The following is a 25,773-nucleotide window of genomic DNA, read 5'->3' as shown; positions in this document are numbered from 1 at the left end:
TTTACGTCTGTTAATTTCAAGCGTTTGACCTTTCTGCCTCTGCAGTAAAGTATGGGAAAGGTGAGACAATTTTCTTAAGACTCTGGCCATAACTAAGTAATTAAAAAGTGCTCCACTTTGCTTGAACCTTATCTTACCAGCCTTTGAGGAATACCGTCAGATGTTAAGCACTCCTCAACCAGCCGGGCAAAAAAGGCTTATTATCAGTGGGAGGTTTCTGAATAAATTTTATATACAGTGTGACATTTTGAAACCTAAAAGTCATTCTTATTAGGAGTGATGTTGCCTTGCATCCCTTTTAACAGCTTTGTTCTCTCTAGCTCCAGGGTGGAGCATGTTTTCCTGCTGCACCCAATGAAAGTCATGTGACACACACGTCATATTCTACAAAACATGTTTGCTATGTTGTTCAGGGACAGCGGTCCACTGAGTGCATTCACAATATTCTTGGGTTTTATCATTAATGTCTCACAACAGACAACAGAAAAGACTCCTGGTCTACATTTCTGACAGTGGAAAGTGCGGGTGTATTACTAATACAACACATTTCTAACTCATACTAAGGTCATTCAAAAGGCTTGCTATGAATGTCCTTAAGGTTAATACATTTTTTCTATGTGTTTCAACATGATATTTCATGCTATGTTTTGATCAGTTACAGCATTCAAATAATGTTTTTGTCAGTATATGATTTTATTCCTTTCATCACCTTTACTGGAAAACACATTGGGTCAGCTTGGGTTTAGATGTGCTTTATACATGAAGGAGACTTGACTTAATGAGAAGAAAAAAAAGCAAGGATTTCCACAAGTTGACATAAAAGCCACTTGGCTTAACTTGGCTAAGACTGGAAACAGCAGTATGTATATAAGCACCAATAAAGCTTAATAATAAAATGTCCCTTCTTATTTGAGTACAACAAGTCATGAGAAAAAAAATCACAAGATCACAATTTATCCTTTTGATACTTTTCCTTCAAAAATGCAAACAAATATCAGGTACTAAGGAAGCCCTGGAAGGGAGATTATATTAATTATTTTGTCCTGTATCATATAAGTTTGAATTATTTAGTCACTGTTGGTGCCAACATCACATGTGCTCCATATCCTGCATATGAAATATATTTTGTCAGTACTATAGTGTTTTGTATAATGTATAGTGTCACATTCTTGATTAGCTCTTTGAATCATCTGAAACATGCATTTTCTAGATTAAATTTGAAAAAGACGCCCTGTAAATTACTCATCCTCTAATTAATCACCAGAATATGAAAGATGATGTAAGTCCTTGTAATGAGGCCACCCAGTGAAATCCGGGTTTTAATGAGGGTAAAGCACACAGTCTCCAACAAAGCTCAGGATGGTTGGGAACTGATCGCCTGTAGATTAAGTCTTTCCTGTCGAGAGGGTATTTGTGACTCCTAGGATATTCATCCACAAGGAAGTACAATGTCAGTAATTGGTGAGCATTTGTGTGGGTGTGCATATCATTAACAGTGACATTAATTAGAATTGTTAGCTGGCTTCCAGGCAATCAGTATTTTGTGTTTAGCAAGCCGCGTGGCATCTTCACAAATTGGGTTTGATAAAGGCAAAGGCAGGAAGAAAAAGTATCACTGTTGTTAGCTTCCTCTGTACTTTCAGGTCGCACAAGGGTTATTGACCTTTTGCAAGTTAACCTAATTAGTTTCCTGATGTTCGACCAGCTGCTGTTTTAACCATTACACATTGTTTTCCTGCTATCCCAAGAATAACGTATCAAAATTCAATGTCTTGTTTTTGGGTTGTCTCTGGTTATTCTGGCCAAAATAGAAAACAATAAAAACCTGCACCACAGCTTATTGTCTCTGACAGTTTTGGACAAAATAGTGTTTTTGAGGGATTTCCGAATCACTGCACATTGTTCTAGTTTTCTTTGAAATAGGCTGTTACTCTGCAGCTTGTAGAAAAAGGATGTGTTTTCCCTCTGTTGTTGCTGTCTGCCACTGATCCGAAGGTGTCACAGATTTGTTGTCTGGATATCAGGGACACCTACAATCAATATATCCACTGCCTAAAATCCTGCTTTTGATGGCCACAAACAGCCCACAGATGAGAGGATAGCAGCCAGTCTGAAGGCATTCATCCCACTCGCCATCGGCTTATGGATGGTAAAGGTTACACGGTGAATCAGATGCCCCCATCACCTTCACCGTGACCATATAGCTTCTTCCAGCCTGAAGGTGACGAGTTTTGAAGTTGTGGCCCAAAAGCTGACAATCAGTGCTGCGCTGGAGGTTATTATCTCAGACTTTTATCTGTTTTGGTGGGTAACAATGAAATTGAAGATGCTGATTGAGAGAGGAGGACATTGACAGTTTTTCAATATTATTATCTCTACCAAGCCTTTACATTGGACATTGAATTTTTGTGTGTGGGTGTGTGTGTGTGTGTGTGTTTAAAACAGTTTCTTGCTTTGTATAGATACAACTCTGATGGCAACAGAAAGTGTAAATTAAGATGTGCTTTGACAAGCCGAGAAGAGATGTGGAGCTGGATTCACCACTCGTCCTCCTACATCTATTAAAAAGAACTGACAAATCCTATTCTCAGAACTCAGTCCCTTTATTCATTTAAGTGCATATTTCATATTTCAACACTATGCAATCAATCTTGTCTCCATAATGTTCTCTCTGTTCTGTGCGCATCTTTTCTTATAGTTCAGTCTGTCAGATGCTCCCTAAAGTTTTCTCTTGGTTTCCTACGACCACAGTCTCCCACCTGAGGCAGAAGTGGTTCTGTGCTTTGTGTGAACTGTTGATAAATGAGACACTCCAACTCGCGAGGGACACTCTGCAATTCAAACAAGTACAATAATGTGGCTGCTCACCTGTTTTATTTCCTCTGGGTGTTGGGACAGGCTCATCTTTAAGGAGGCTTCAGTGATATTGTGGAGGATAAAGATTTATTATGACACAAACTCAAACACATGGGTGGCTTTCATCACATATGTATGATTGAACATAATAAATTACTGTGCACCTCTGCCTTTTTAACATTGGGAAAACACTCTCTGAAAGCATTACTAATTAGATATGTGATTTCTAAATTTGAACCTTCACCTGTCTTTACATTGAATAAAAGTAGCAGCTTGCAAGTAAATGAATGTGTAAACTTAAGGCTTGTTGCTTATTTCATTATTCATGAGCCTTATCACATGCCCCTTGTTTCTAACAAAAAGCTGATGTGCTTTCTTTGAATATATATTTTCTTTGAAGCTTAGCCATAGTAATGTGGCTGTCATCTTAGTCTTATGTGTGGTTGAGTGACGAACAGAAAGAGCTTCATGAGGAGTCACTGAGCGGCCATGTGGGGAGGGGTCATACTCTTATGATTAATTGTTTATAGGATTACCAGTGGTTTGTGCAAGGAAGCAGGATTTGGGATGAGCAATGTAGCTTCAGGTTTGTCGACAGATTTTCAGGGTTACGACAGCGGTTCCTTTCTTACTAGGGTACATGCTGACTTATGCTGAAATCTGAGACCAGTTCTCTAGAGAGGTCGATGCTGGAGAATGACATTCAACACACCAAGCATCCTATGAAGCTTGCTGCATGGATTGTGCGTGTATCAGGAAGGCAAAAGTATGCATCCATGAGTGATATCTAATCTCAGTGGCGATAACTGCTTATCTAAAGCAGAGGCTGATTAAAGCACTAAAGCGTTGTGCTTGGTGACCTTCTTAGATTGACAAGTAAGCCTACTTACAGGTTTGAGTATGTTTTAATATAATGTTTCCTTGCTCTGAAGATTGCTTAACCTCGCCAATGTTAGAATAGCAGATAGAATAATTCTAAAAATGTTTTACAAAATATAGGAATACAATCTAATCTGTTCAAATCTCATTAGTCAGTGATGTTGTGATGTTGATGATGTGACGTATTCATTCCCAAAACACTATTTACCAGCTTGCAGCAGTTTTGAATTGACATCAAATAGATATGATTATAGTGAATTTAATTTAATTGGACTGTATTCAGTTGGACATGTATTGATCTTGGTTACTTTCTTTTTAAAGTGTCTTGAGATGACTTTTGTTGTCAGTTGGTGCTATGGTCAGTTGGTGCTATGCTAAAGGAATAAACCGAAACCAGTCTGAAGCTGAAACTTGACCTCCTGGCTTTAGCTGCAGCCACTGTTTTTGCATTTATTGACATAGTTTGTTTCTCTTGTCGGAAATATGCAGCTCTCAAAAAATCCAGTCATGACTGAATCATTCACCACAATCTTACATTAACTAGAAAGAAAGATTCACTCAAATGCTCAAATGTTTTGTGACACATGAACTGTATCTTGCTGTTGTTTTTATTCAAAATTAATGCTTCCTCGCTGTATTTGGCATGTGTTTGGAAGAGTTAATTACTCATACTAAATCTAAAGTAGAGACATTATCACATTGTCAAGGCTACCAGCTACTGCTCTTCGACATACATTCCTTACTGTGTGTTTGTTTCCTGCATATTTTCATCCAAGGCTGCTATGCTCATTAGGGTTCACACAAAATGCTGTAAAATGAATGCATTTAGCAATAGCTCAACCTCTGTGACTAATCTCAGTTTTAAAAGGCATGATGTGAAAATATGATGCATTGATCCTGTGCTGCCTTTAAACAGCCGTTTCTCTCGCAGAGAACGGAAATTCAGTCTGGAAAATAATTTTGCCTCCCACCTCGGATCAGATATGTTGATTTTTCTGAGAGAAATAAACACACTCACAGCTCATGCTCACTCCCACACAGGCAAATTAGCTGTCACCAAGGACATTAAGCTGTCATCTTTTGAGGTTCCCCCTCAGATAGATGCTCTGCATGTTACTGCTTAAATGTCTTTGCCGAGATGGTTATATGAAGGGTAGTATGGTTTGTGTTTACTTTAATGATTGTGAGGACAGACAAATACTTTTATTTTCATGTGAATAACATGTTACATGTTGTTTACAGCCCTGCTGTTGTTCACTAAAAGTACCACTAACTACAGAAAACACCTGCCCTTACAGTCCTTGTTACACAACAGCATTACAGTGGCAGTGCTTGAAGTTAATTTTCTCCCTGTGTGCAAAGATGAAGTGCATCTCATTGTGCATACTAATGTCCTATATTCATAATGATTGAATAGCTGCGTTGTGGAGAAGACAACTGAAACTAAGAAATGTTTTAGCTCATAGACACATCTCTTCCATCAAAAGGATCATTGTTATGTTGATGTACTTGTGTAAAACAGTAAACAAATATCATATGCTTTGAGGTCTCTCCAGTATGACGCATTTCAGGACAGGCAACTGGCCTGGCTGCAAATGTTTTGCTTTGCTTTTGCTCATGATATGAGCCTATCAGCACTGAGATGATTACTGTCATCTCAGGGGTGACGGTAAAAGAGATGGCTCTCGACTGCTGTTCAGGCCTCGTATGAGTGTTTCTTGTTCCACATTGCTATGTCAAGAAAACACTTTCTTTGAGCCCCAAGTTCACAGATCAGTAAAATCAGCACCAAGACTACAGCTGCAAATTGTTGTGTCGATGATTGTAAGTCTCGGTGAAGGTAGCTGCTATTTACACTACTACCGCATGACTCAGTGTCCGAACTAGAGCAACCGAGCATTCTTACAGCAGTACTTGCTTTTGTGGTAATCACTGTTAATCAATAGGTGGACTTCTACTGACTTTTGTCAAACTTACATATGTGGTTCCACCAACAGATTGACATATTTTGATTTTAGTAAAACTTCAAAACAACGCCTGGCCTAACAATGATTTGTTTCCTCTTTCTCCATTTTTTTATTTCAAAAACCTTAATTTGAGGAATATATATATATATACATATATCTCATCAATGACTTTGACAGAGACTATATCTTTAATACGGTCTATTAATCTATCGATTTATCATCTTTACCATAGCTAAGTAAAAAAAGATAACAGTAGGGAACACGTTAACCAGTACACCTTCTAAACTTAAGCATAATAAAGGAATTATTCAGTTGAAACAAAATAACCACTTCACGCTAAGCTAACTAAGTTGCATAGGTGTGATATTGATTTTCTAATCTAACAAGCAAGCAAACAAGCTACCATCCAGGTTAGCATGTGGATGGTAGCATTTATCTCAACCAGTGTTGTGTTTGGTTGACTCTTGTGTTATTACAGTTATAGATTTGAGTTTCAAAGTTTATTCAGCCGTTCACAAAACTGCTGCTGTTGGAGCTATAGGCTATTGCCTATCTGACCACTTTAAATGTAGCTGTTTGATTTTTAATTTTTTTTTAAGCACAAACTTTTCACAGTCATCTAAAGTAGTGATTTAAAACCTGCATTCTCTTTTAGGTGGAATACCGAGTTAATGTGAAAATGTTAAAGCTATTACTTACACAAAAATGATCAGCGGTTACAAAAGTTCATTCATATAGAGCCACAGGTTTGACACAATGCACAATGTCATCTTGAGATGAATGGTGTTTTCTACCATCTGATTTCATTGATGGGTATGTAGTGCATGCGTCTTTCTGAACTACTGCACATGAAGGAAATTTGTTTTCAAACCAAACTCCATGAGTGTTCAGTGAAAAGGCACAAATACAAGTCTATGTGCAGATATGCATGTAGGTGCCATTTTTATGTTATTATGTTGTCTTTGCACTGATTTGATGGTGAAACATGTCCTCAAAGCAAACTCCTCCAAAACATAATATAATATAATTATTACTGTGGGTAAATACAACTGTGCATGTCCACAACCAAGTATTCTTGGGCCCTTAAGCTTCTCATATCTAAGAGGTTAGGGTGATAAATTCTTGTTGCAAACATAAGGGAATAACAGGATCAGACAGACTACACAAACATAACATATTCAACTAAGCAGCTACATTGCCTCTGCACTTGGGGATAGTCTGGAGGGTTGCAGGTTAACAAAGGGGATACAGTCTGGTATCCACAAACCACACTACACAATACAAAATTGAGCAGTAGTCATGAAATACTGCCCCTTCCTTTCTCATCTCTGAAGTTATTCACTTACTGGAAATGCTATATAATATCTATGACCTCTCATCTCCTGTTATAATATTGTGTGAAGCGCCCAGTCGTTTATCTTGTGAGCAGGTGGGAAAAGGTTGCACAAGTTGTGCTGGTGGCTAGGTTTGTTTCAGGGTGAGGACTCTGATCTGATAATGTCCTCATTAGCTGGCTCTAGCTCAGCGGAAACCTCAGCAAAGGAGCGGGAGGTCTGCTTTTCTGGTGACAGCTGCTGCCTCAGGGCCATCATAGGCCAGATGAGCCCTGGATGGCAACTCAAACATCCCTGGGCTCCATCAGTCACAACTTATCTATAAGAAAAAGCGAGAGGCTTAAAGTTAATGGCTGTATTGCTGATTGAGAATGACTCTGATTTTCCTCTTAATCAGTGTGATGCATGAAACATGCTTTGTGGCAATGGAAAAGCTCCATGTGTTGATGATGATTAGTAAGATGTGATCTTCCTCACATAAAATCCTCCCACTTTTAATGTAAAAAGAATTGCAGAGGCTCTTTTCTCTCCTTTTCTCCTTATAATGAAGGATTTGAACAGGAAATCGTGCTCGCACATCTGGTGCTTCATCTTCAAGTACAGACAGAATAATATCCAAAAAGAAAGCTGTACTGTGGTAATAACCCTGCTCCTGTATGCTGCAGCTGCATCTGGATCTGCTTAAGGCTCCTTTGTTCTTCCTGCGACAGAGATCAGTTTATAGCCTCAGCATGAAACTGTGGAGGAAGAAGGTTCAGTTGCTCCGCTCTTTGTGATGGGTTTCTGAATTTATTTCTGCTATCAGCAAAGTCAGCATGAAGAGGTGCCCCCCGAGTGTGTACACAAACATGTTTGATGCTCCAGAATGATGCTGCCACTCTTTGGTTGAACTGAAAGGCAAAATAAAAAAACATCAGATGGTAGAGCTTGTTAATAACTTAACAAAATGTATAAAAAGCACATTTTTCATTAGGTTATATTATCCATTCATTGAAGGACAGCATTAAAACATTTTTACAGTCATTCTCAGTTTTATTCATTAAGAAAAATGCCAAACATTTACTGGTTCAGTCCTCTCAGATGTAGAAATGTATTGTTTTTCTGATTTTCTCTCCTTTATTCTACCGTAAACTACTTTACACAAATGTCGGGAATTATTATTATTTACTGTAATACCAAACTCCAAACCCAGTAGAAAGTCACCCGATCCTCTCACTGTTAGAGCAGTATAGTAGCTACAATACCATTATTTAGTTATCGATGCAGGTTTTTCCCAAATGTGGGACAAATTATTCTCATATATGGCCCAGTGCAGCTTGGTCTTAGGGCAAAATATGAAATAGCCACCAAACACAAAACTATGTACTTGTGCTGATGGACATAAAAACTGCATTATTATTTTCTTTTTGACTTTCAAAATAATTGATAACAGTAGAACTCGTCTGTCCAGGATTATTACATAGTCTGGTTTAACGTGAACCATAATGTTTTTCTTACTTTACCATTTTTGATATGCAACATTAACATTGTATTTTTTAATGCTTGTAGTTTTTGTCTAATGTGTTAAAGAGCACAGCAACAACATAGTGACTAAAAGTATAAGTGACTGAAATCAAAAGTGACACAATACTACACAGTGTGGTCTGAGCTCTCAGGTTGTTTACTATATGCTCTCTCATATGGTAATAGCATGCTCTAAGGATCATTAAGTACTACAGATTAAAAAAATGCTAGATCCTGAAGAAGAGAGGTGCAGAGTGGAGCTTAGTGGGTCACTTCACGCCCTAAAATGATCCACTTGAACAGAGGTGTAAAAATGATGCTGCAGTACTGTCTCTGTGTTATTATTATAATATTAATATTATTATATTATTAAACCTAAATAAAAATACTCAGAAAACAGATATAACAACAGCCTAGTAACTGTAAAAGAAACCAGGGTCTCTCCAAATTTGTCTCTACTGTTTCTGAAAATTAATTTTTCAATTGAGCAAGGACAGTCGGGTCTCCACCATGACCCAGGTACTTGTGTGTTCACCACAACAGCGCAGTAAATGGACTTTTTATTTGCATAATTTCTGAAGTGCCATCACATAATTTCAACACATTACATGCCACTTCTATGTAATGCAGTGTTAATGAGATCATGCTCATCTCACACATTTCTGTGAGATCAAGTTGACAAGAACAATTAAATCTCTTGAACTTTATCTGGGAGACACAAATAGGAAAACCTATTTCTGATCAGTATGTTTTTGTTTACTGTTGTTTATTTGTGGATGTTTTTGTTCCATTTTCGTACATATTTTTGTGACTAAATCTTATCAGCAAGGTTAACAAGGTTGTGGATTGTCATGGAATACAGCCTTTGAAGATGTTGCACATTCCTCACAAAGAGCTTCTGTGTGGCTGGGTGGGAGTGACAAAGGGCTCTTTGGCTGAGAAATGTTGAAAATGACTGGCTTCAATTAAGTTGGTGGGTGTAAAAAGCCTAGATTCCTTTTCTTTGATATGTGTCCTAAGTGTCCTACAAGAAACACACGTGCCTGGAGATTAATTTATAACAGCAAGCTGTGAAAAACACATTTTTTCTAAAGGAGAAAAAGAGTGTATCAGTAGCTATTCTGCAGCTTTGAATCTTATCATATCGTCCTCATTAGCGAATGGAGCTTGCCTAATTAATTCTAATTTTGTCTTTAACTTTGATTTCATCCAGACGCCGAGGCTTATGGTCATATTACATGAAGTTGTGATATGGTTACAAATGCTTAAATTTAGATTTTCTGGGTAACTTAAACAACTTCTTGTCCAGGCAAAGATATATCCATTAGCTGTTTTTTAGAACTCTGTCATTTTAAAAAAAAAAGTAATCAATAGATGAAAATCTATCTTTTTCTACAGGATGAGGACAGTTCAAAGGCTGTTTTTCAGCTGCAGAGTTGCAGTGTGAATAGAAGATGAATTGCTGGCTGATATTTATTGGCTTTAGTTAGAGAGAGGGTAAGTAGGGTAATGCTTTCAGAGTTGTTGGTGCTACTGAATGTACAGCAACTCATTTCACCTGTCAATCTGTCTGTTTCATGCCTTTGCCGCAGCCTGCACTAAGGGCTTTTCCTTCATTACCCTCACTTGAGCTGTTTTGGCAATCTTTCATTGTGACGTCACTTTTGTGCCTCTTTTGGGAGATGCGAGCATATGGGCAAGATTAACAGTAGTGAGTCTATATATCTGCTGATCGGCCATGCAGATCGTTTTTCAATCCTCAGCCCTTTCAGACTCCCTCGTACAGTTAAGCCATGCTGGAAGATGAGTAGAAAGTTCCTGATCAGCCATCTGTTATTTCCGGCTGCCATCAGCTCTAAACAATTGGAGCTCACAGCAACTACTGAAGCTATTTCACATGAATTTCAGTGATACTCACTGTCATAATGTTTTCAGGAAAACACTTAGAAAGGCCAAACAGCTTTCGTTTTGTCTTTTCTGTCATCTCTCTTTCTGTCAAGTATCATTCTGCGTAGGAAAGCAGTAAGCTAAGAGGAAAACCATGTAGTGAGTCATAGAGTAGGCGATGGAGCCCCCAAAGGAACCATGGTTTTAAAGGCAGGTGTTTCCAAGACATCTCAGTACTCATGTATGCTTTATCTCAGTTTTTTTGTTTTGCTAATTTGAATTCTGTCACTAGCATGGATGCTGTTTAAGATGATTGCTTATTTAAATTGTTTTTTGAGGGTAAAAAAAAGTAAAAATAGATTGAATAAAGCATAAGCTCCAACAATGTATTACTCGTGTATCTTCACATAGGTGATTACTACTACTACAACATTGCCATGCTTTATTTTGACTCAATTCGACACACCTACAATGCTGTAAAACATTCTGGTACAAGAGTACCAGCTGTGTATGAAAATGGTGATTGCTTGAAATATTTTTTTGTTATTAATCAAATTATTACACAAAATGTCCTTTTGGCATATTTATGTTTAAGGGGTCTGAGAGGACACTAGACTTCTGCACCTCTCTATGACTCAATTGTCAGGCTTCAGAAACTCTTGCCCTTGACAAAATACTGTTAGGAATCAGGCTAGGTGAATGAAGAGCAATAAAGCACATTAAAGGAGCACATTGTGTTGTATTTCATCCAGAGGAATCATGTAGAAAGCTATCTTTTTTAGGCTAATGACACTGTATTTTGAAATTGTGGCATTCATTTTGCCCGCCCAAATGTTAATCCACAGCTGAAAATGTCTCCCAAAAAACCACATTCCTCACAGTTTATTGTGCTTAAATATATAGCACAATATATATATTTTTTTTTTTTTTAAATTAAAATATTAAGAAGTGTCGGGAAGATTTTATAATGTTTGTAACCCATTTTCAGTTATTTACACATATACTATACATTTTTTGGTAAAGCTGTATGTGAGAATGCAATTCAGGTTACATCACACTGAATTACAGGCTTTACACTGCCATCCTCCAGGTGTCAAGCACAGTAAACATCCAAAGGGGCCCATGTGTAAATAGAACAGGTTATTCTGAAGAGAATTCACAGCAGTTGTTTGTCCTGTTAACAGCTTCAGCTTCATACTCTTTTCTATTTTTTGTATGTTGTTCTCTACTTATTAGTCAATAAAGCAGATGTTATAGATGTTAGAGATATCAATTCAAACACAGTAATCATTACTGTTAAGTAGGGAGCCTCAACCATCCTCAATGTGTTGTAAACAAAACTCTGATTCATGTAACAGGCTTTTTGTTTTTTCCACCATGATCTTCCCCCTGTGAGCTCCACCCAGGTGTCACTGTGGTATTTTTCCAGAGGTGAAAATACATCTTGGGCAGAGAATCTTCTGTTCTCTTGTGCATGTGTGAATAGGTGATTCTCTGATATTTCATCCCTGTCTCGTGGTAAAATGTGAAACACTTCTGTGGAATAACTTTCAATGTAATGATTTTGAAAGGGAGACTTCTAAACCACACCTATATCTTTACAAATGATGTGTAGCTTTGGTGGTGATATGTATTATATCTGTATTATAAAGGTTTGTAAAGGTTTAGCTGTTTATCAAATAGATCTGTGTCCTGGGTTTATGTTGTCTGAGCTGTATGTGTTTTTTAGAGTGAAACACTCGTGGAGGTGGGAATAACTAGACATGAAGCTAAAATCCTCAAAGCAGAAAATAACATTTAAACCATTTTGCACAGTGTAATACTTGTGATACTGTAAAAGGGAGCTGTATCTCTGCTCTCTGCAGGTGTTTCTAATGCATGTCAGTTAAATATTGAAGCGGTTTTCTACTTATTCTCTACAGAGTTTTTCCTTCAATGAAAATAACCCCATTAACCTGGTAGATTGCTCTTATATTTGATGACGCTGAAGAAAACTCCGCCCTGCCAGACAGTGTGGCAGACATATTTGTCCATGTCTCTGCATTGTAAACATTTACATCTGCGTGTAAGGGTTTTGAGAGAGAAACTGCAGTCCACACACGCCTCTGTTTCCTCTGAGATAACCAGCACAGCACCAACTTGGCTCATAGTTATTCCTGCTCACTCGTTCATGCAATCTCTCCTCTTCTAACTCTTCTGCCTCATGCCCAATATTCCTCCTGCTGCCTCCTTCACTCACTTACCATCCCGTCTTTTGCAGACGCACTCATCCATGGCAGCTACATCGGTGGCCAGCCTGTATTGCAGGCCCGATGCTGATAGGCTGCTTTCAGATCTCTGTCTCACCCCTAAGCAACAGCACAGATTAAATGCTTAACTTTATTCATTTTTTTCTCCTGCTCACGCTTTCTCTCCCTCTCTCTGTGGCTGGGCATTAAAAATTCATCCACTCTGTGTTGTGTTAAAAGCATGTTACGCAAGACTCTAAAATTACCCCCTCCCAGGCAGGATCCGTTTGTCCCTTGCTGTCTTTACATCTGTGCACTCTTTGTGCGTACACGTGCATTGTGTAGGTGTGTGTGTGTGCATGAGACTGAGCTGAGGGGCTTTTTCCTTGCTCTAAAGCCGCATCTGTTTTATCTGTCAAATCCCAGGGGGAGGGCAGCTCAGGAAAGCCTCTCAGGTGGCAACAGGGTAAAACAGCAGACAAACAGGTTGACTTAACAACGTCTTGAATCAACAAACATGCCTTTAATGCCACAAGTGCAGATCTATTTTCTCCTCAGATCAGAGATTATGGTTGAGGAAGAGAGTCTCTGTGTTTATTGTTGGACAGTACCCTTAATTCTTTTTCTGTCCAGAGGTTGATTTCTAGAGAGTTAAACTGATCCTTCTGAAGGCGGTTTATCGTGTAGAGATGGACATTGGGAGGAGAAGAAAGTGCTGCTGTCTCTCCCCAGCTCGCCTGTCTGCCCCCAGCAACAAAGGCTGACAGTGGAACCGTTTGATGCTGCCTCCTGGATGAAAGGCCTCTGTAATTGGTTGTCATTACAAACTGTACACCACCCTTGACAATGGCAGGGGGAAGAGAGATAAGAAATACGTTCCCACCATCTTTTTAAATACAGTGTCTGCCACAGAGCAAAAGACCAAGTCTTTTGTTGTTTAAATAAGAACCATGCATGTTTATAATGTGTTCATTTTCCCCTCAGTAAGCACTGTTTAATTACGTTTATCTGTGCTGTACAGCAATATTTATTTGCTCTTAGCTGTTCAGTAAAGAATATAATCTACTGAAGTGTTCAAAAAGCTTTTCCCCTCTTTTATGTTGATTATTTTTGTACTTTAAGGCCTCTACGTAATAATGCGCTTCCTGTTAAAGTATTAAACATGTTTAATTCCCTTTATTGGATAAGATACAGCGTGTAACTAATAAGTGTGGAGAATCCAGTTACAGCTGTGACATGCTGAATCGCTACACTGCACAGTTGCATACCAGAGTACACAGGCTCACATGCACAGCCCTCTGTTGCACTTGTTTTTTGTAGTTTGGGTGAGCGTTAATTCAGTGGATATGATGAATATCGCAAGGTTGGCTGTGACAGAATAAGGGTTTGTTGTATTTCTCCAATCCTCTCCACATGTGATACCTTCTGCTTGCCAGAGCGTCTCTCCATGCACAACACCTGCCAGCTCATCCTACCAGTCCATACTGATGTATGGCATGCCTAACTCGATCACAACTGAGAGCATAGCACCTGTGATCTACAGAGATGGGGAGTCTGCCAAGGTTCTCTCTGTCTGTCTCTTTTTTGTTGTCTCTTGTTGCCCTGTGTATCAGGTGTGCGTGTGCTAACAATGACAGCGACTGTGTCACCCTTCTGTAGAGGCTGCAAGAAGTTGAAGTGCAAATACTTGCTTTGCTCCACACTGGATAACACCACCAAGACCTGAGTTAGATGAGAAAGCAAGCAAAGCCAAGAAAAATGTATGTGCTATGCTGCAGTGCAATGCCAAGAGCACTTATCTATAAGAAGAGGCAAGACAGTAGAGGAACATCTGGTCCCTCGTGGCCAACTTGTCTGTGCGCACCTTGCGTATGCAGTAGCGTCCCCTCTCTTTTCAGCAGAACCACATCTGAGTGACAGTTGTTTGCTGCATGTTGGTATGTTCTCTCTCCCCATGGGTCTAATTTGTGCAAGCTGCTTTTGAATTGTTGCATAGAAGATGGAGGAACAAAGCCAGCTCAGGGGGGCTGCGGCGTCCTGGACCTGCTGTTCCCCTGTGCCTTTAGTTCTGTTGCCAGTTCATCTGCATTCTTCTGTTCTTCACTTCACGTCTTCCTCTATTAACCCAAAATCTCAGCCTTGTGTTTGCTGCTGGGTAATGAAATAAGGGAAAGGTGAGAGAGTCAAGAGGTTAGAGGGAGAAATCTCAATGCATTTTGAGAGTCTCAGAGTATGTCTCTGAAAGTGCACGAGGTACAGAAAAAAAAACTTTAATTACTTTGCAACAACATGTTGTTGTATACTTCTTCATAAAAAAGGTCACACAGTACATAACAGGGCTGCAAGTATGTCTTCACTCCTTGACTTTTAGAATGCTGTTTTTCATTTGCATTAGCATGCTGTTTGCTGCAGCAGTTAATGATCTTCTTCAAAGGCTTCAACTAATCCATGACTCAGAAACTCTTTGAGGCAGGGCTCTGCTTTGCAAGTATCCTAGTGCAGTTTTTTTTTCCTACAGGGGACAGGATGAATCAGCAACATCTAAACTTTGCTGGGAAAAAAGTCAGCAAAGGAATGAGCTGACACCTTCAAAGTGTTACTTTTTGGAGGGGAGAAAAAAATGACAACTTGCCTGTTTGACAAGTCAAGATTAGTCTCCTGCAACTTTAAAAGAAGCAGGTTGCAGGGGTTCAGCAATAAATGTGTCATTCCTCTGCCCAAGGAAAGTTCTTTGTATGCAGTCTTTTACACCTGAGCCCCACAGCAAGAACTTCTTTCCTGGCTGTAACGACTTGCCAATTTACCATTCCCCAAGAGAGGAATTAAAAAGTTACAGCATCCAAACTGTCATCCTTAACTCAGGAATACGCATTGATAAAACATTCACAAAAATGAACAATTTGGAGGCTGAGCTCCCTGACCAAAATCTTTTTGTTGCTAACGGCAATATTTGGTAACAATAATAATATGCTGTTTGCAAAAACGCTAATCAGTTGTCATTTTTGCTCAAAAGAATTCAGGAATGTCAAGACGGCAATGTATGCTCATGTAATTGTACAGATTTAAGATACACTTAGTACTATTAACACTGTATTTAGATGATAAATGTAACTGCAGTAAAGACTGTGTATAGTGTGGCAGATTTAATCCTGGAGCCTATCTCAGTCATGATAGAGGTGGACTACAGCCTGAATAGGTTGCAAGTCTATCAGTGGGACCAAGACAGAAACAAATGAGACAATCAAATGAAATTTCAGCTAAATGTTGATATAGTGAATATATTCTGTAAACCTAAAATATTTAACCATGAGTACAATTTTTCCTTAATCAGTTCCACAGATAAACTAAACACATACATGTTAACTAACTGCCAACTGCAGTTACCAAAATGGATTCTGTTCATCATGTTCATTTTGAGAACGAAATTACACCGTCAATAAAGACTTCGCAACTTTGAGGATGTGTTGATTAATGTTTTCTCATTACATCTACAGAAAAAATCTACTGCTGAAGGCGTTTGTAGAAGCTGTTCATGCAAATTAGTTGTATACAGCAAACAACGAGCTAAACTAATTTTCCAAAGGCTTGAAGTGGAATATGACACATTTATTTCATAGTCAAATAAATGTCAAACACAGATTTTAGAGTTAAAATCAGACCAAGACATTACATTGTCATATTTTGCAGTTTCAATAAACTATTAAAAAACAACATTAATTACAGTACATTATTTCAAGGGATTTGCCAACATGTCTGCCTTGCTGAGCAGGCAAAGGGAGACACACCTCTGAAAGTTGAAGCATTTATATTCAAGACAAACCGAAAAGCAAAGTCAAAGTGCTGATGAATGCAGAACACCATGAAGTTATGTGTACAAATTATGAGTGTTGACAATACGAGCTGAGAGAAAGCTTGAACATGTAAAAAATAATGCACAATTGCACGCAATAATAGTTATTGTACAAAGAGTAATTACTGCACTCAAATGAAGTTATAGTAAAGTGCAGGTTAGCTAAGGATGAGTACTATACACACACATGCATGTTTTAATGAGGTAAAAATGTTAGAGAAAGGGCTGCAATAGGAAAGAAATGGTAAAAAATATATCCTCTGGTGATCACAAAGGTGATTGGAGCTTTGCAGGGCATTCATCAAGTGCTTAAATAGATTAATAGTTAAGATAATTCTAAACCTCAGAGTGGGACTGAAGGTCAAACAGTGAACTGAATTACTGAATTACTGAAGAGATTCAACAGTTTAACCTTTGGGAAGCAAGAAATTAGTCATGTAGTCAAAGATATATATTTTATATGTTAGTAATCATACTCAGCCTTTTTATTTAATCTTTGAGTGGCAGCAGCAGACCTCGCCACCCGTTCTGGCACAGGATCCCCGTGTTGTGCACAGTGTGTTTGTTCATTTCTGAAAAATGCATACATTTTCTCATAACCTTTGCATAGATCTTTAAGATCACAGAAATGACCTGCACTGATATAATGTATGGTTAAGCTACTATAAGTTAATAAATACTTAAGTGTTCTTTTTTGTTTATTGTTATTTCTATATAATTTTGCATAAACAAAAAATAATTTCACCATGAAATGTGTTTCTTGTTCCTGGAAACATCTTCAGAGAGTTTTTCATGGTTTAATTCATGTAGAGTACCTTTTTGCATTGCTTTTTACACCAATGTATTCACACACTTTAACAAAAGCTTTGCACGAGTTCTGTCCTGCACGGTCCAATCTTTTCACATAAAACTGGGATTATAAATCTAATTCAGTCATTTCCTGCATTAAGATATAACTTAACAGATAACTCAGTGGCCTACAGCCTAAACCAGATGTGGAGGCTGAACAACCAAATGACTGAAATGTTTTACAAATACTTACAATGACCTTAAGGAAATATCATTTTTCACAGTCCTCTGTTGTCAGAGTAAATTGAGCAGATACCAGTGCTGACCTGGACCCCTGAGTTTCTGAGACTGAGATGTGAAATATTCAAATGAGTCTCCTGAAACAAAGAGCACATGAGAAAACTGTGCCTGTTTATCTATTCCTCTGAGACTTCCACTCATTTTTTAACTTGTTGTGCTTAATAAAAGTCTTATACAGGTCACACTTTAAGAGAACTGAATTTTATACTTTAGAGAAAAAATTGTTTGTAATATCTAATCTGTTCCTCAAAACGAGACTGTAATACTGCATTGCTCAATAAGAGCCAGAGAAACTGAACTATCTAACCATATTTTAATTTCAAAAATGCACACAGGCAGATGTAAGTCATTCAAACAAAACTGTACTGAACAGTTGAAAATATATTTACAACTGAGAGGGACAAGAGTGGGGATAAAAGTTAACAGAAAGAGTTGAGAGGTTAGGTGGAGTCACAATCCACGGCTGGATCAGAGGAGGAAAATTACCCAAATTCAGGTCTTACAGGTATGAAAAACAGTGACTTTACTGATACAGCTACTTAAAGGCCAGAATACACATGGAAGCAAACTTTTCCAAATAAATGGATGGATGCAGGATGCAACTAAAGAGTGAGAAGTAAACAAAAAGGAAAAGTAGACTGCAGGGAAAACAATAATCCAAAAGAAAAAGACAAAGACAAAACACAATGACTGATAGACCATGACAGGGATGATGGTTCATGGTTTATGGCTCTGATTTTGTTGACTGTGATGGCAGCATAAAAAAAACTAACATTTTGAAAATCTAACTGTTACCTTGTAAAGGTTTTCCATAGTTTTTTTCAATGCAAAGGTTAAGGAAATATTGATAAATCCAAGAGATGAAGAATACAGAATGTTGCCAAAAGTTACCCAGAGGCTTGCAGGAAAAGCTTCTTGTGATCAAGTCAATAACACAACAAACATTTGGGGAACATTTCCAGAGAGCTCGCTAAAATGTTTCTGAAACCTTCTAACAACCAAAGTTTGAATGGAACTTTTAGAGAATGTAACACTAACCTTGTCATAATCAACCTTTGGAAGGTAGTATTTTAAAGCTTAGGGGAATGTTGATGAAACCAAAGGGGAACACACAGCAAAAATTGTCCAGGTTTTCCCACATTTTAAATGTTCAAGGAATGTTTGGAGAACCACAATAGGCAACCTAAAACGATGGTTATATATATGGCTGGCATTAGAAAACAATTCTTGTTGAACCAAATAACAACTAAAATGAGGTTTGTTCCTGCAACCAAAAAACAACGTTCCTGGATGTGCCTGAAAAACACATTAATCATAGTTTCAGAGATATAGGGTTTTTCACCGTGGCTGAACTTATTATTCAGTCTGTGATTTGTTTCACAGTGGTTCGTAATGCATTACTATATATAGATAGCATCTAAAGATACCCACAAACACATATATGGTGGCCAATATTATAAAGACTGAATTGTAGTACAAAGGCTCATTTCTTTGTGAATATTTGTCCTCCTCTATTCACAGACAATTTGACTTTTCCTTTCATTAGTGTGAATCTAAAGCAGCTGTGGGTGGCAGAGGAAAGAAAACAGCTGCAGTCTAATCAGTTTTTTTTTTTAAAGCAATCATTGTTGTTGCCAAAAATGCCTGCAGCACACGATAAAAACACCTATTTTAAAGAACCTACAGATCAAAGTAAATGAAAGCTAATGGAAAGCTTGGAGGCTTATTACAGTAACTTCAATGATTCATGATGGAGCAGAGTGGAGCATAAATCAGAGGACACATCCAGCTCAAGACAAATGGAAATTAAATTGGTAAATGGAGTGTGTGGATATGAGAGAGAAATCTTGCTTCAGTTTTCATCATACAATCAGAGGTACCAACATTAACTGTAGAAGTCCTGCTGTGTTCTGCCTCTTTGTGGATGAAAAAGGATATTTCAGAGACTGCATAGAACAACTGCTAACAGTGGTGGTATGTGACTGCACTCCATAGCAATTAAAGAAGATGCATGATGTCACCCACAAAAGAAAAATTAACCTAGCATCTTACAGCTTAATAGAAAAAGATATCTTGTCACTGAATCCTCAAAAGGAATATGATGAGACATGTGGGTAAAAATTCCATGTCCAGACTCTGCTGAAGGAATTTTGTAACAAACTAGACTGTGCAGAATTATGGGAATCAGATTTGGATGATATATGCATATATAGTGCAAATGTCTATGTATAGGGGAGTAAAGATAAAAGACAGACGGTACTGATGTAGTCGTCATTAAGTCTTTTTGTGTCCAGAGGCAATTCAGAGTCAATATCTTCTGCTTAACATTATTGCTTTGCAATAACCATCGCAACATGCTCGCATTCAGCCCGAGGCGGTGAGTTTGTGAAAGTGGCACAAATTCAGATTGATAGTTTGACAGGATGGCTCTAAATTGAGAATAGGATGATGAGTGATGATTATATGCAGGGAGATTGATAACAGCAGGCCCCAAGCAGACACCGGACACCTCATGACTTGGCGTTTCGTTAGCTTGAAATGAATATAGACTGCGTACAAGAAGTGAACGTGACATCAGAACATCTGACCGTTTTGGTCTTTTCTGAGCCAGAAGTTGCTATATAGTTTTTTTTTTTACCATCATTTTGCATTTACTTCTGATTATAGCGTGTTATTCAAAAAGATTTGCCTGCATGTCTGCCTTTGGAAGAGCTGAGCACACAAGTGAAGACATACCTATGAAAGCTGAAGCCCTGAAAAGAAAATGTGAAGCAGTGTCTGACGTGCTGATAGATGCAGAGCACCATGAAGTTCAGAAAATAAATTGGAAAAGGGGTTGAAAGGATAAGATTCTGCATGAAAATGTGTATGCGCGTGCATGTTTGTGTGGATGGTTGTGATTGTAGAGATGGAAAGAGCTGGTTAGATGCTTTATCTCGCAAATTAGTTCGGGATGAGCACTATTCATACACACCTGAATGAAAAAATGAACAACCATCCTTTAGTGGAGTGAAAATTGTACCATTAAATAAAAGGTTACTTTGTCTCATAGAACAAAAACGTCATCCTCTGGTGATCATGAAGGTGATTGGAGCATTCATCATCTGCTTAAATGAATTAATAGTTAATATAATTTTCAACCTTTGAGTGGCACGAAAGGTTAAGCTGTCAAGCTGAATTACTCATACAGATATATCCTGTAGAGCCTGGCGTTGTGCACTGTATACTTGTTCATTTGTTCAGATTTGTTCACATTAATATTCTGTCCATGTTTCAAACTGAATCTTTCAGATGGCAGACCTCATGTACATTGATATGATAACAAGTGACCTCAGTTAAGGCAAAAAATAAATCTTTCCCTTTTTGGATTTATATTATTTCTTCTTCTGTAGCTGAACCAAAATTCCATCCATCCATCCATCATCTATCATCTATCCGGGGGTCAGGTCGTGGGGCAGCAGCTTTTACAGAGACAACCAAAACTCAAAACTTTATTCAACAGTGTTAAGTTTCAAACCAGAGATTACATTAGTTATATCCATGATTGTTCTTACCTCAGCAGCCACTTTAGGTCTTTGTTGTATCAAAAAATAAAAATGAAATAATAATAATAATAATAATAACAATAATAAAAAATGTCCATGCAAATTTGGGATCAAAATCTAAAATGGTCCCTTTCTGACATAAATTTTGCCTTAATAACAACAAAAAATCCTACAGCTTTAACCAGAGGTGTGGGGTTTTCAACAAAAATGGCTTCAACTTTATTTATCTATTTACTTATCTTTCAAATATCTGGTCTTTAACTGAAAAATAGAATTGTACGATGAAGTGTGAAAGAGCGGCAGGGTAAAGGGTGTGGTTTAAGGGGTGAAAGGGGATTGGGCAAGGGGTAGGTTGTAAAGGGTCGAGGTAAGTAGGAGATGGTGACGTGGGAAGAAATGTAGGGGTAAGGGTGCGAGGCGGGGTCATTTCTTTATCGTCAGTCCATGTCTCACTCCCCATCTTTTCATTGTGCCTCCCCTCTTTTTTTCACTTGTTTTTCATCTGCTCTCATCTATCCCTTGTTGCTCTTCATTTTCGGGCTTTTCTTTTTCTGTCATGTTCGTCGTCTTTTGTTCTTGTTTATATGCAAGTTGCAACAGAGAGAAAAACAGCACATTTATATTCTACTTTACTTCAACAAAGGTTGATTGTCTTGTTGACAGGGTTACGGCTTCAATGTGCACAATGGACCACTTTGCTCCTCTGAAAAAAAAAAGTTTAAGATATTGGCTCCTTTGTTTAATTCACAGCTATGTGCCAGAAAGCAAACTTTTAGAAAGCTGGAAAGAAAATTTAGTTTCAGTTATGTAGAAGAATTTAACTTAGTTTGGAAAGATAGTTTAATGACATATATCATATAAATTGTTTTCTTTTCAGCACTGTAGCCAGATTGATTACGACTCATAGCTTTGTTGAGCCATGTATTCCTCTCAGTAGTGCTGACCTCATGAGCATCTTCATAGATAAAATCATTTTTATTAGAGAAAAGTTCACGACATCCCTCCCAATATTTTTACAGATCTATTATCAGGTATATCAGCTTCAGACAGGTCTGTAAAACCTGATTCATGACTAGACTTTATTGACAGGATATGTACCACAGTCTATCAAGGTTGGTGTAATTAAGCCTTTATTTGAAAAAGCCACTTTTCATCCAAGCCTGCTCGTTAATTTGTAGACCTATCTTCAATCTCCATTTTATATCTAAAGCTCTTGAAAAAAAATACTGCTGCTCAACTGTGTAATCACATGTACAGAAAGAAATCTGCATGGAGAGTTTCAGACAGGATTCGCCGTTCACCGTAGCACAGAAAGAGCACTGGTGAAAGTTACCGTGATCTCCTGTTGGCCTCTGATGGTGGACTTTTGTCTGCATGTGATACTATTGATCACCACATCCTACTATAGAGGCTTGAACATATTATTGGGATTAAAAGAACCGTGTTAGACTGATTTTAGACATATCTATCTTATAGATTCCAGTTTGTTTAGGTAAACAATGGGTCTCATAAACAAAATGAGTTACTAATGGAGTTTGTCTCTGGCTCTGATACTAGATCAACAAGTTTCTCTTTGTAGCTTACAATTCTCCATTAGGCAGCATCATTAGACTACTTGGGATAACTTTCTATTGCTATGCAGATGATGCTTAACTTATTGTGACACACATTTATGTTTGGTCACATTATGAAGTGTATTTTTTTTTGTTGCTTGTTTTATCTAAAGACTTTGTGTAAAAGTGGGTAAAACTTGACTAGAGGGTCAATTTCAAGTCATTCCCCAAGGGGACCTGGGCTTCTATGCTGCTTGTAGGTCCCTCTTTCCTGTCCTCTCAACCATTAACTTGTCGAGGCAGATGTCGACCCTTCCTGACTGGTTCTGCTGGAGGTTTTCTCCTGTTAAAAGTTTTCTTCTCCAGTGTCACCTTGTGCATTCTCAGGAGGGGATATTGAATTCAAGGAAAAATTCAGAGTGATCCATTGGTTTCCTTGACTTAGCAGCTTTCTATGAATTTGCTTTAAATTAATTGGTCTCATTTGGATTTTGATGAATTGGATTAAATTGGATTATAACTGGATTACAATTAATTAGATGTAATTGGATTATAATTGGATTGTTATTAATTGGCGCATCATAAATTAAATTGAAAAACTGAACTGAACTTGAATTCTGTCTAGTTCAGTTAAACTAGATTCTAAACTATGAAACGATTTGAAACAAGCTGCTAAGATTCAGCTGAACCAGCTGAGTAAACTTAATCTTTGAGATGAAGAGTCTGATTTTCTCCTCTGTCTTGCTTGTCATCTGCTTCCATTCCTCCATTTTCTCAACAGAGCAGGTCCTTCTCTTTTTACAGCTCCTACAGTGTCCTACATATTTCCTCCTGTTGAATTCATCTCTGTTTTTGAAGCCTCCACAGCACCACAGGTGCTTTTACATTTCTCTTCACTCCTCAGCTCTTTCCCTCTCTAAGTGAGAAGCTCCAGCACCCACACAAATGCTCAAGTGCTCTTGCAACCAGCTCACCTCCTGCCTGTGTTCATCCTTCAGCAGGACCATTTTTTCCTGAAGACGCTTGAAGGATGACAGAGTAGAGGGCATCACTCAGATACCAGTATCTAGCCAGAATCAATCTCAAAATGATGATACAAAGATAAAACATATCATTGAGGGTTATCACCTCTCAAAATCTATCTTTTTAATAATGAAAACATTTACTGCACACGCATACACACATATATTACTATATAGAATATGAAATAAGGAATAGATAAATAAAAGCAAACTGTGGTTCTGCACACACTGATTTTATCATTCCTCTTAGGGCTGATTCGTCATGCCTGGGTGAAAAGATTGACCGTCACTTTCCACAGGGTAGAGCCATCTCTGTGTGGGGAGAAGGAGGGCACCACAGTGAGCCAGAAGGCAGCAAAGGTCAAGGCATGGAATTAGTGTCTTTGTTTGGGCGTGAGTGACCAACACCATCAAAATGCTCTTTAGAGAAAGAGTTGAGGCTTTTGTTCCTGCATGCATCAGCACATGTGCTTGAAAACCTTGACTTTCATTGGCTGGTAACAGATGCTTCATTGGCAGCAGTCTCTGAACCAGATACCAGCTGTATTATGCTAAAGTCACAACAGCCAAATTTCTCTACCATGTTATTTCTGGCAGCAATGCCCCTGCTTCCCCTTCTGCCTCCTTTTGGACTCATGGGAGGCAGAGAAAAGTCTGTTAGGTTTCCTCGGGGATAACTGCCATCTCATAAATAATTTAGTGCAGCCACAACAAGCTCAGAGCAGAGCGGGACAGAGGGACATACTGAGTAAAACCTTCCATACAGTTTTACACTATCCAGCTATGTTAAACCACTGACCCTCTGCCTTCATTCAATGTTCTGTGGAAAGGAATGGTTCCATATATCTGTGAGTGTGTGCATCAGTATTTGCGGTAAATTGGATATACCATACTAGGTAGCAGAGTTTACCACATAAACCTTTGTCTTCAGGTTAACTGGGGCAATTCATAATTTTACACAGTTAGAGTGCATCCCCAGTAGCTGTCAGGGTGAGAGGGTAAAAAGAGGAAAAAATTAGGTGTGAAAAAAGACTTCATTTCAATTTTGACTTTTGAAATAAAAAGCAATGTCTTAGACAAAAATCAGTTTTACTGTCAATACTTTGTGTTATTTGTGTGTATGAGTGTTGGTGTGGGACATGAGTGGCTTGGTTTAGCATTTAGTATTGTTGATGGTGTCCCTTTTATGAGTATTTACGTGTGTTTTTTAGCTCAGGGCCCTTTTATTTTGGTTGAGAGACCATTGCAGTATTTGGCTAAAAAGACCAGCTTAGCAGTTGGCAATTAATCCAATTTATTTTTTAATAGCGCTCACAAGGCGCAGTACAGAAAAATGAAGAGTGTACATGGAGAAACAGAGCCAGGGAATGAGGCGGGGAACATCGAGTGCGTTCGAAAACAGAGAAATTAAAATAAGCTGCACGCAGGCCAACTTGCTATTGTTGCAAATGAGGATGTATAGCTTGGGACTAAAACCAAGTGGTATCACAGCATAAACTTTTTTGTTAATCTTGAAGATTTGTGCACAGTGTCAGTAGAAAACTAGAATTAGGGCAATGAATTACAACTTGGCTTCCCCATACTGATGTTGATTTATGTGCCCAATGCACATGCAAAGTGCTAGTTAATGCACTGTTTATGTGAACTGCTTAAAATATTACTGACATTTTGGGAAAATGCACTTATTTAGAGTTAGATAAGAAGACTGATATCTTTCTCATGCTGGTGGATGTGGAGCTACAGCCATCAGTCAGTTACTTTAATATGAAGACTGAAGTAGAACCGGTATGCAGGCAACAAACAAAACAATAAAATGTCTTAATTGGACAGATAAGGAATCACTGAAGCTGATTTTTTTCTCATTTGGACAGTGTCAGGCCATCTGCACTTCCTCCAATGCCCACTTGAGGCTGGCACTCCACTGAAATATTTCACCACAGATCTCCATGTTAAAATATTACATTTTAAAACAGATCTTTACATACAGCCAGGTTCAGAAAACTACTTTGGTCTTCATAGCTAATTCATAAGAAAGGATTCATTGAATATTTCTCACTGAT

This window comes from Leuresthes tenuis, unplaced genomic scaffold (genome assembly GCF_036924035.1).
Source record: "Leuresthes tenuis unplaced genomic scaffold, fLeuTen1.0.hap1 SCAF_12, whole genome shotgun sequence".
Lineage (NCBI taxonomy): Eukaryota > Metazoa > Chordata > Actinopteri > Atheriniformes > Atherinopsidae > Leuresthes > Leuresthes tenuis.
Note: the sequence above shows the minus strand (reverse complement) of the source record.